This window comes from Lithobates pipiens, unplaced genomic scaffold, assembly GCF_037356315.1.
Source record: "Lithobates pipiens isolate NorthernLeopardFrog02 unplaced genomic scaffold, aLitPip1_a1.2 Scaffold_8, whole genome shotgun sequence".
NCBI classification, from domain to species: domain Eukaryota; kingdom Metazoa; phylum Chordata; class Amphibia; order Anura; family Ranidae; genus Lithobates; species Lithobates pipiens.
This window is the reverse complement of record NW_027507903.1, coordinates 211,053,279-211,065,706: the sequence shown is the minus strand read 5'-3', so window position 1 is coordinate 211,065,706 and position 12,428 is coordinate 211,053,279.

Below are 12,428 nucleotides of genomic sequence, written 5' to 3'. Positions count from 1 at the left end.
GGGGGACCCTTCGTCGTGGAACGAGCACATCGTGTGGGGGCGCCCAACTCGGATCGCAAATCCCCGCGCCCGATAATTGCCAAATACCTGAATTATTCAGACAAAGCCTCCATTCTGCAGCAGTATCGCCAGTCCAGATCACTTCAGATTGACGGGGTCAAAATCCTGATCTTTGCTGACTATTCAGTGGATGTTTCCAAGAAACGGAAGGCCTTTCAACATATCTGCACGGAACTATTCCAACGGCAGATGAAATTTACTCTGGCATTTCCGGCAATCCTACGGATCAAAGCACCCAACGGAGAACAGCTCTCTTTTCAAGACCCAGACGATGCATCGCATTTTCTGAAATCGCTACGCTCGGGCCCTCCACTCAGCCCGGCTCCCAAAGCGGCCCCAGTCAATAGGGCTCTTGACCAGAGGAGCCCACGGAAGGATTCCCCCAAGCGCTTCAGGGCCTCAGGTCCAGCTCCTCACGCTCTGAACCCACGTTGATGAACCCCAGGACCTTGTGACCTTTTTTGTCTTTCCTCCCTTTCAGGGACGAAGCTTTGCCTACCACCCGTTTTCTCATGGTAGAAGTGGCTTCTGCTTGAATTAATCTCCTTCTGGGCCACTTGCGCTTTGCATGCGCTCCTCAGGTAATATTTGATCAGGGCCGTGACTGGCCCCGTGCGCTACATTGACTGAACTTATGTCTTTTACCATGCCCCATACGCCTTCGGCTTCTGGTTGTTCTAGTATTGTTCTATTATAACTGTTTTTCCTCAATGTTTATGTTTTTTTTTCTTTCAGGTTATGCCCACTTGTTCCCCCTGTGGATTCTTCTGTGCAGACCATCTCACTTCGTTCTGATCCTTGCCTGGGTTGACGGCGTGCCATGCTCCTTCTTTCTAGGGCAGCCATTTCTATGTCAGTTCGGAGGCCTGGTTCTGGGAGCTGGTCTACACAGTGACCCCCATGCGGAAAAAAGTGAAGTTCACAGTGAGTTGTTTTTACTTTCTTTGTTACTATGCCTGGCACATTTGCCGCTCCCTTCCCCACCTCTTCCTCCTACTTATTCCCACAGCTGCACTTTTCCCCAATTTACTCTCCCTTGCTGCTACCTTACCAGGGGCCGCCCTGGCCCTATCTGGAGCAAAGCTCCTGTTGTTACATGTCCCGGGTCCTCCCTACCACATGGTACTATTAATCCCCACTGTTACTGCACTTAACGCTCCACCATGCTACAAGTAGTCTCGTGGAACGTTAAAGGGCTTCGTTCCCCCAACAAACGTCTGAAGATACTGCGACACCTCAAGAGACTCAAAACAGACGTAGCGCTGTTACAAGAAACCCATCTCTCCTCATTGGACTTTGTTCGGATGAGGAAGCTCTGGGTGGGTGAGGTGGTGGGTTCTGAGGCTGTAGGCCGGAAAGCAGGGGTTCTTATTCTTATCAATAAGAATCTTCCTTGTAAGATCCTATCTACGGACACAGATCAACAGGGCAGACTCCTCACGATTAGGGCCCTCATAGGGACCAAGGAACTTGCTATTACAAACGTCTATGCCCCCAATAGCCCCACAAAACCTTTTTTCAGCGCATTGACTAGTTGGCTTCTGCGCTTCCCCCACCTCCCGCATCTGGTGGGGGGCGACTTCAATTCTGTTGCCCACCCGGTAGATGACAAATCCTCATCATTGCGCCTCGTACTTTGTTCGACTGTTACCATTCCCACGAGCCTGGCAATGACTATGGAATCCCTTCACCTGCATGACATTTGGCGACTACACCACCCGACCGACCGAGAATTTTTTCTTTTACTCTTATCCCCACAATGTCTTTTCTAGGATTGACTATTTTTTTAGCTCTAATGACTTAATCCCCTTCCTTCCGACAGCGGAAATTCATGACATAGCCATATCAGATCATGCTCCGATCTCAGTGACTCTAGAGACCCCTGACATACACCCTAATCCCAAAATATGGCGTTTCCCCTCCTATTTGCAACACAACGCAGACTTTCAAGCTTACATGACGAAAGAATGGGCATCATATTCACAGACGAACGCAATACATGCTGATAACCCACACTTGTTCTGGGACGCAGGTAAGACGTTCCTTAGGGGACGCATTATCTCTTATGCCTCCTCGTTCAAGAAACACGCCTTGTCTCAATACAAAGCCTCCAGTTCCAGATTACATCAGGCCCAGCGAGCACTCTATGCCTTAAACTCCCCCGAAAATCGTGAGGCCTGGCATACAGCCAAGCAGTCATTTGACACTTGGGCCGAAACCTTGGAAACCACTAAACAAGCTCACTTCGACGCCACTCTACACAAATTTGGCAATAAGGCTGGCAAGCTTCTTGCCAGACTATGCAAGGGAACCTACCGCCCCACGGTCATATCGTCGCTACGCGACCCCGATGGCACAGTCACGACCACTCAGAAGGGCATCAATGCGGCGATGCTCCGCTTTTATTCCACCCTCTATGCGGCGGACCCTATTGACCGACCCACTGCTCGCGACTTCCTCAACGAAGTACAATTGACCCAAGTATCTCCCTCTCAACTCGATTCGTTAAACGCCCCCATTTCCCCCTCGGAGATATCCGATACGATTCGTAAGCTAGCTTCCTCCAAAGCCCCAGGCCCGGATGGCCTATCAGGCGAGTTCTATAAATCTTTAAACGCACTTCTAACCCCGACCCTGGCCGATGTCTACCAACATATGAGGTCTGGTGGCCCCTATCTCCCGTCCGGTAACCAAGCAATTATTAAGTTGTTAGAAAAAAAGGGGAAAGACCCACAAGAGCCTGGGTCATATAGACCCATCTCGCTTCTAAATCTTGACGTCAAAATTCTTTCCAAAATAATAGCTAATAGGCTGGCTGACATCACCCCCCCCCATTATCCACTCCGCCCAGTCAGGTTTTGTCAAGGGCAGAACGGCAACTATTAATATCAGGAAGGTGATGATGGCACTAGAACATGCCAGATGTAACCCTACCAGCGATCTAGCTATTATTACTCTAGATGCCGAAAAGGCTTTTGACAATGTCAATTTTGAATGGCTTTCCATGGTACTGGGGGATATGGGCTTCACCGGACCATTTCTACACCTGATCAGCTCCATGTACACCTCCCCTGCAGCCAGATTGGTGGCCGCTGGCCTCCTCTCGGATTAGTTCCGGCTACATAAGGGAACCAGACAAGGCTGCCCCCTGTCCCCACTCCTCTTTAATCTGGCCTTGGAGCCGCTTTCCAGATACCTGACATATAAAGCTCCGCTACACGGGATCGAAATCGGGTCGCACGAATTAAGAACCTCCCTCTTTGCTGACAACGTCTTGATATTCTCCGCCAACCCTTCAACAGACATGCCCACGATTAAATCCTTATTTGACCGTTTCAGACAGTGCTCGGGACTGCGTATTAACTACTCCAAGAGCGAAATACTCCCCTTGGGATCCCTTCCACCTCCGACATGGGCAAACCACTCCATTTTCAAAGTAGCTAGAACCCATATCACATACTTGGGCATTAAGATAGGGAGGCTCCCCTCGTCTCTCTACCACCTGAACTACCCCCCCCCCCCCTCTTTGCCAAACTTATACAGGAATTAGACAACTGGATGCATCTGCCTCTTTCGCTCTTGGGAAGGTGTCACCTGGTAAAAATGGTCAGCTTTGCACGCCTCCTGTATCCCCTTCAGACGATACCCTTACTCCTTAGACATAAGGATACAAAACTTTTAAACTCAGCAATCTCTAAATTCCTGTGGCGAGGCAAGAGACCCCGCATAGCCTTCTCAAAACTTCACCTTCCCAGGAGCGAAGGGGTTATTAACCTTCCCAATCTTAGAATGTATAACCTAGCATGTCTTTTGAGGGTAGGTCTAGACTGGATATCCCAAAAATCCCGCTGCTCAAATTACCCACTGGAAGCTGCAATGACCCATCCTTACTCCCTAGCTGCTCTTCTCCACTGCAAATGGAAACAATTAGATCCGTCATTGCAACACAACCTTTTACTGAGAGACACGGCTATTGCCTGGAGAGAAACACGGAAGAGCCTTAAGCTGTCTCCCTTCATTTCTAGACATCTCCCGATACAAGGTAACCTGAACTTTACCCCGGGGCTGGACCGCCAACCCTATGAAACATGGCGTCAACAGGGCCTCGATACCTTCTTCTCCTTATGTGACCCAGACTCTGGTCGAGCACTTCCCTTCCGCCGGCTAGCTGTCAAGTTCTCCTTGCCGGATTCATCCGCCTTCCACCATGGCCAATGCCTCAGCTTCTTGCAGAAAACTTGCAGAGCGGAACATGCAAGATTCCAATCCTCTTTCATCGAAGTACTTCTCCACAAAGACTCTTATGGCATCTCTGATATTTACAAACCTCTACTACTAAATACTACACCCTCTCTGGAATCTTCCTCGGTCTCTAACTGGGCCAAAGATTTCCCAAGTACCGATATTGTGGATAAGATCCTACACGGACTCCAATCAGTCTATAATTTGGTCCCAAATGAAACTTGGAGGGAAACCCAACTAAAAATTGCACATCGAGCGCACATACCTTTTCTACCTTCCTCACCTTCATGTCAATCCGCTGCTTCTTTGTGCCCTCTATGCCAGCATCCTAGACCCTCCCTTACTCACCGCTATTGGTCTTGCCTGGTCATCTCCTCATTCTGGGATGGAATTTTGGCTTTTATCTTCAAGATAACACTCCTGAAACTCCCCAAGGACCCGCTACTCCTCATCTTTGGATATTGGGACCCCAAACTGCTCCCTTGGTCGGCTACCCCCACACCTCTGGGCAAGGAGTGGGCCTTGCTCTGCCTGTTACTCGCTAGGAGAACCATCCTAGCCAACTGGACAACCACGACTAAACCCTCTGTCCCACAAGTAGACAGAGAACTTATGCACCTCCTCTTTCGGGACAAATTGAATACTAGCCTTCTTCACGCTAAAGCCAAACTACGCTTTCACAACAGATGGGGCTTGTATATGGCATCTAGACTCACCCCACAGGAACGAGCCCACCTTGAGGACCACTCCTTCATCCATAAGGGACACGCGCCAACGGCGACAATCGCTGCAACCTGAAATCGTACCAAGCGGGTCTCTGTGCTCCTGACTCTCTCTCCCCCCACACGGGGACTCATCACCTTTCATGGACAGCCGGGATCTGTGCAGCACCTCTCCCCCCCCAATATGCAATAAACTGCACCTGCTACTGACCACTCCCCCCCCCTTCCCGCCCCCCCCCCCACGGTTATTTTATTTCATATTTATTTTATTTCATATTCATTATATGCTTTATTTTACCCTGTAGTTCGCTTTTATAAAACATACCAGGTTACCTCCTGACCTCCAGATCCATCCAGTTGTAGCTTCCCCTTCTCCCTTCTTTGGGGAGAATGGTAAGTCTTCCCTTAAGCTATGTACACAATGCTTAGTTACTACCAAACCCTAGGCTGAATGACTGTTTTCACTCGATCTTTCTATTTCAATGAGAAAAATTTTCGTCTTTGTATTTTGTACAATTTGTTCTATGCCTTTTTCAATACAATTTTATTTAAAGCATTCTTCGAGACTTTGTCTGTTCCCTTGATTACTGCGCTTAATTCCATTATGGAAGGGAAGCCCTTTTCCATAGACACCTTAAGAGCATATATCTCTCTTATTCCAGATGAGATGCGGGAATTGATGCAGGAATTGACGCCCAATTGCACTACAGAATACAGACTTGAAATTGTTTGCCAAGATTTTGGCAAATAGGCTGCTCCCTCATATTCCCAGTCTCATTCGTAGAGATCAGACAGGATTTGTTCCCCTTCGTGAACCTTAGTACAATACAATCCGAATGCTGAATCTGATCCACGCAGCCCAGTCCTCAAACCAGCCCCGTCTCCTGCTGTCTACAGATGCAGAGAAGGCTTTTTACAAGGTGAACTGGGCCTTCATACGGGCCACCCTAGAGCACATCGGTCTTAGGTCATCTATGATGAGCTGGATTCTGTCACTTTACGCCAATCCTTCCACTGCAGTCAAGGTCAATGAGACAAGATCTCCCTTCTTTAACATCCATAATGGTACGTGGCAAGGCTGTCCCCTTTCTCCATTGATTTTCATTCTTTCCCTAGAACCCTTTCTTTGCACAGTTTGGGCAGACCTGGGTGTAGTAGGTTATGGGAAGGCACCCGGGCTGCACAAAGTGACCACATTTGTGGATGATCTAATCTTTTTTGTAAAGGATCCACTTGTTTCGCTCCAAAAGCTGCTTCAGTCTCTACAGGAGTATGGTTCCCTCTGATATTTTCAAATTAATATTTCCAAGTTCTCAGTTCTGAACATCACGGTTGATAGAAACATGGCCCTATCTCTGCATTCTTCTTTCCTTATCCATAGGGCAAGTGACTCAATTTACTATTCGGGGGTTGATATTACCCCGGACCTCTCTGCTCTTTATTTTGTCAACTTTGCCTCATTGCTTCTTTGTCTAAAGACCGAGTTACTCCACTGTCATTCTCTCACCCTAACCTGGATTCCAATGACATGGCAAATAGCTGCCTGTGATTCGTGTCCTCCCTACCGAAGGCTCTTAGTGACTATCCTACCCTTGGCAGCACATTGGTAGTGGCCACTGGCCAGGGATGCTTTTCGATTCTCCTCAATGTCACCTACTCCCTCCCCCATGGTGCCTGTATTGGGTAATCCAGAATTCACATCTGGTCTCCAGAACCCTCACTTTCAGCATTTGGCTGTCATTGGGCAGCTCCATCTCTGTGACTTTTTAGAGGCTGATGGACAGCTCTCCCCTCTCTGTATGTGAGCCAGCTAAAGACCCCTCTCTTGACTTCTGGTATGGTATACAGCTGCGCAACTTTCTCCGTCGATGATGGCACTCCCTGGGTATATCTTGACAGCTTACAGAACTCTCAAGTATTTGCCACAGGAAGGAATCAATCCGACACTGCCTTTAGTTGATCTATGGGTCCCTGGGTCTATGGGACCGGCAACAAGTTATCAGCCTTGGTTCCTTTCAAGATGAGAATCAGACCTTGACACCCAATTCATTAACACACAGAGGGAGAAGATTCTTCACTTTGTGCAGAAGTCCTTCATAGCCACTAAAATTCAAGAGACTGGGTACAAGATTTTGATTTGCTGGTACAGGGTCCCTGTAACTCTACATTGTTTTTATCCTCAGTTCCCCAGTACATGTTGGCGGTGTGGTAATACAGACAGAATGATGCTCCCCATCTTTTGGGATTGCCACAAACTTAGATCCTTTTGGCAAAAGGTGATCGGTATCATCAAGCAATTGACTAACGTAGACCTAGAGGGGAACCCCACTGTTTGTCTGCTGCATCTCTCGAACCGTCCAATCAAGAAGTATAAAACTTCCCTCACAAATCAGTTACTGAACACATCTAAAGCATGCAACCCCTTATGTTGGATTTCCGAAAGCTCGCCCCCAAAATCCTTGTGGTTTTCCAAGGTTAATGAACTCAGGGACATGGAGGATCTCACTGCTACCCTGCATAACTGAGAAAAGACCGACCGAGACACTTGGAGACTATGGAAACATTTTATTTCCACTGATGTCTACCTTCAAGGTGCCCCACTTTCGGACTGAATCCCTGGGGTTGGCTACGTTCCCTGGGCCTTCCCCCTCTCTTTCCACCTGAGTTCCCTTTCTCTCGCACCTGAGATACTTCTTTTCTCCCAACGCCTTCCTCCCCCCTCCACCCCCCGTGATCCCAACCCTTCCCGTTCTCTGAGCCCAGTTCTAGGCACATTATTATTTTTATTTTTTTCCAGATATCCGGCTGATTACCCTATTATACAGTAACTCAGTTACCTAATTCCCACTCTGGGTCTGCTGGTCACCGGGAAGCTTATTCCCTGGTACAATTTACGGTTCGGCTTAAGACATAGTTGCATGGCTTTACATATACAAATTGGTGCATGTGGTCTTGCAGATTGTTACTCTATCTGTTGCATATACCTGGTTAAATGTAGTGCATTCTCATATTTGAATTGTTTATTTGACTGTTCTCACCTTGTCTTTTGACCAGCAATTCTACTGAGAGTGGTTCAATGTATCTGCTAAATGCTGATTATGTCTCTCCCACTCATGTTTCTGTTAAACTGTGAATTGCAACACTTGGTAAACAAAGGAATTAAAAAACAAAAACAAAGGAGTCATCATCTTGATAGCCAAGCAAACACCATTTAAGCTGCTAGACTCCATGTATGATCCATCACGATTGCTAACATTGATGCACCCAACACAAAACAAGTATCATTCTTATAATATAGGAGCCTTACTAACCTCATTCTCTGAAGGCATCCTCATACTTGGCGGGGACTTTAATATACCACGTAATCCCATAATAGATACCTCAAATGGTTCATCAACCTTACCATTAAGAGCATTAAAACAAATTAAACTACAACTTCAAGGGATCATGTTGCATGATGTCTGGAGAAGTCTAAACCCCCATGAAAAAATGTCACTTACTTCTCGCCCCTACACAAAAAATACTCAAGAATAAACTATATCTTTCTATCTCAACCTGATCTCAAATTTTTAAGGAAATCTACAATTGAACCCATGATCCTGTCGGATCACCACCCGCTTACTATGTCTCAGATTTCCCAGACAAAATCCTTAAAACAAAGACATGGAGACTGAACACTTCAATTCGTAAAGACCCTATTGATATCCAACATTTTAATGAATGCCTGGGGGACTATTTTTCGCAAAATGAAAACCAAGAGACATCCCTCCTCAATCAATGGGAAGCCAACAAATGTGTTATAATTCATAGCCAAAATTGCCAAAGTCAAAAAAGAACACCAATCTAAAACCAATGCCCTTATATTCCAAATCCACAAACTTGAAACAACACACAAACAAAATATGGCTGCCTCGACACTCAATGAACTAACTCAAGCTGGAGTTCAACTTGCAGAGGAACTGAACATGAAAACGAAAAGAAAATATCCTTAGACATAAAATATACTATGAACAAGCAAACAAGAGTGGGAAGTTGCTCGCAACGGTGGTACAAAACCAAAAAGGGCTACTACGGTGCATCAAATCAGAGATAAACAAGGCAAATCACATTCATCTAATGAAGAAATAGCCAAACAATTCACACAATACTATCAATCCCTATACAATATTCCATCTAATCCCAAATGCCCTTAAAATTCCAAAAAAAGAAACCTCCTTATCTAAGATTTCATACACAAATACAGCCCATCTCCAATCTCGGCATAAACTGCATGTAAATTAGAATCCCCAATTTCTGACACAGAATTCGACAAAGCAATCAAGGGCATGCAACTGGTGAAAGCCCCTGGACCAGATGGTCTCCCTTTACAATATTACAAAACCTTTTCAAACATTTTAAAGCCACATTTTCTGGCAGCTTTCCACTCACTCCAGTCAGAAAAAAATCCACCACCCCATCTCAGAAGCACACATATTGGTTATGCCTAAGGAAGGCAAAGATGAATATCAAGTCACAAACTATGGACCTATCTCACTCATAAATGTGGACGAAAAGAAGCTACGCCACAATTTTAGCAAGCAGGCTCATACCATTACCCACATCTCTTATATCTTTAGATCAAGTCGGTTTCATTTCCTGTAGAGAAGGATATGACAACACAATGAAAGCACTCAATCTTCATCATTGGCTAATATCTAATAAGAAACAGGGCTTCTTGCTTTCACTAGATGCTGATAAGGCATTCAACAGAGTGGCCTGGGACTATATGGACACAGTGTTATGCTCTATGGGAATCTTACCTCAAATGAGTGCATACATTAGTGCTTTATATTCAAATCCATCAGCAAGAGTAATGCCGCGTACACACGAGCGGATTGTATGGCGTACTTAGTCCGTCATACAATCCGACGGACAATCCGGCGTACTTTCCACTGAACGGACTTGACCACACACGGATACACAAACAGTCCGTCGAAAGCTTGCGCGATGACGTGTACAGCACGTACGACGGGACTAGAAATAAGAAGTCCAAGACACAGCAAAGCACCCTTCCTCCGTGTAAATCCTTTCTGGGCATGCACCATTATTAGTCCGTCGAACTAGCATACTGACGACCGTATTGTCCGCTGAAACCAAAGTACGACGGACAGATTTTTGGAAAAACCGAAAATCTTAGTACTCCGGACTGCACGCTGAAAAAGTCAGCTGAAGCCCACACACGAGCGGATTGTCCGCTGAAATGTGTTTCAACGGACTAAGTACGTCAAACAGTTCGACCGTGTGTACGCGGCATAAGAGTTAATGGCCACCTGTTGAATGCCTTTAATCTATGCAACGGGATGAGAGAGGGATGTCCTCTATCCGTTTTATTGTTTGTCCTCATATTAGAACCTTTGCTGAATAGAATACAAAAAAAAATCCAGATATAAAAGGCATTAAAATGCACATTTAGCTACAGACCAAAGAGGGGGAATCTCGGTTATATACCAGGCACTATCACGGAATGACAACAAGACTTCTTTCATGGTGGCCTGGGAGAAGGATCTCCTAATTCAATGGGAGCCGGAGTCCTGGTACTCCTCTTACTCCAGAGCCTATAAAGGGGTTAGGAACATTTCTCTGATAGAGGCCAATATCAAAGTGATGACTAGGTGGTACCTGACCCCCGTCCAAATTGGCCCACATGTTCCCCTCGGCCAACCCCCTCTGCTTCAGGGGCTGTGAAATGGCAGGTGATATGGCCCACATCTGGTGGGAATGTGTTAAACTTAGGCCCTTCTGGCAGAGGATCTTCAACTTAATCTTTAGGGTAACGGGTATTCAGGTCTCTAGAACCCCTGTTGTGTCTCTCCTAAATGGCCCCATCCCCCGAATTGGCAAGTTTACTAGCATTCTGATACACTTCATGTTACTAGGTGCCACGGTCACCATAGCTAAATCTTGGAAATAGCCCAAAGTCTCCCTTCGAGCAGCCAAACGTAAGATCTCTTGGATCATGACCCAGAAAAAAGTTACAAGCGTTTTACTAGATTACAGAGATAAGTTTGAATCTATATGGGAGCCGTGGACCCAACACGTGGGCATTTCTCTCGTTACGGGCGTCCCGTCAAATTGATTTGGTTCGGCAATTGGTGTCCGGGTTCGGTCCTGTCGCCTGGCTCTTCCCTCTCCTTCCCTAGATCCCTGCCTGCCCATAAATCAAGCACCCCTTACAGATAGTCCTAAACCGCAGGCTCTCTCGTCTATTGTCTGATCTGTGTCCTCCTGTCCCCTCTCGTTTCCCTTGTCGGCTTTTTTCCTCCCTAGTGTGTCTCTTCCCCCCTCGTATCCCCCACCCCCTTTCTTTTTTTCCTTTTTTCCTTTTTTTTTCTATTTTCTAAGTTTTGTTGTTCGTGTTGGCATATTTGTAACTCGGTCTCATAGTTCCACCAGAGGGGGCCGATAGCTTCTCAGCTAGACTGTTCAGTTGATTTAAGGGTCCTCCTTATGAAGCTCTAGCCTTAGTTACATACGCCTTTAGTACTCTGGGATCTCCCTGTATCTTTAATGGGAGCGGAGGGTTCCTGGAGGCCTGGGTGAAGCTAGCCTGGCACAGAGAGCTCCCATTAGGGGTGCTGGGCTGACCCCCCGAGGCCGCTCCTCAGGTTTATATTTTTATAAAGCAGATTTTTTGCCTCTAGAGGTCCCAGTGTTCGTTTTGATACACCTGTATTTGTAACATTCAGTTGGCCGACTAGTTTCGAATGTTTCCTTTGAACTTATGTCTGCACCTATTATATGTTTGTACTTTTTCTTTGAAAACAAATAAATTCTTTGAAATTAAAATGCACATTTAAAAATAAATAAGCTGGGCTAAACCCAAAATGTGCCATGAAAAATACCTCACGTGCATATACTTAGCATAAACAGTGATGATGTCACATAAACCTTAACATTACCCTTTCCATATGGGTAATATAAAAAATAAATAAAAAGTGAACAGTAATCATGAATCACAATCCAAAGTACAACAGCGCAATCAACACCTCAGTGTACAATTATTAAAACAATATAAACATAAAAAACAGAAATGAAAAACAAAAAAGAAAGTCTTTCAAATAAACTTGAATATGAATAAAATTCTTCCACTTGTGGATAGTGCCCAATCCGCCACCAAGGTGTAAAGATCTACTTCTTACCAGAAGTTTATGACCCCCCACTACCGAGGGTCACAAAGCGCATGTAGATATATATATATCACCCAATCTGAAAATGGATCTTTGCTGCTCTCCTTAAGTCACCTATCAGATAGTCAGATAGATTAATAGGCCCTCCTTGACGGTTTCGCTCTGGGCCGCTGGCATACGGGTGGGGTACATAATAGGAGGTACAGTCTGTTGAAGTATGGTGAGTTAAGCTAGGGCA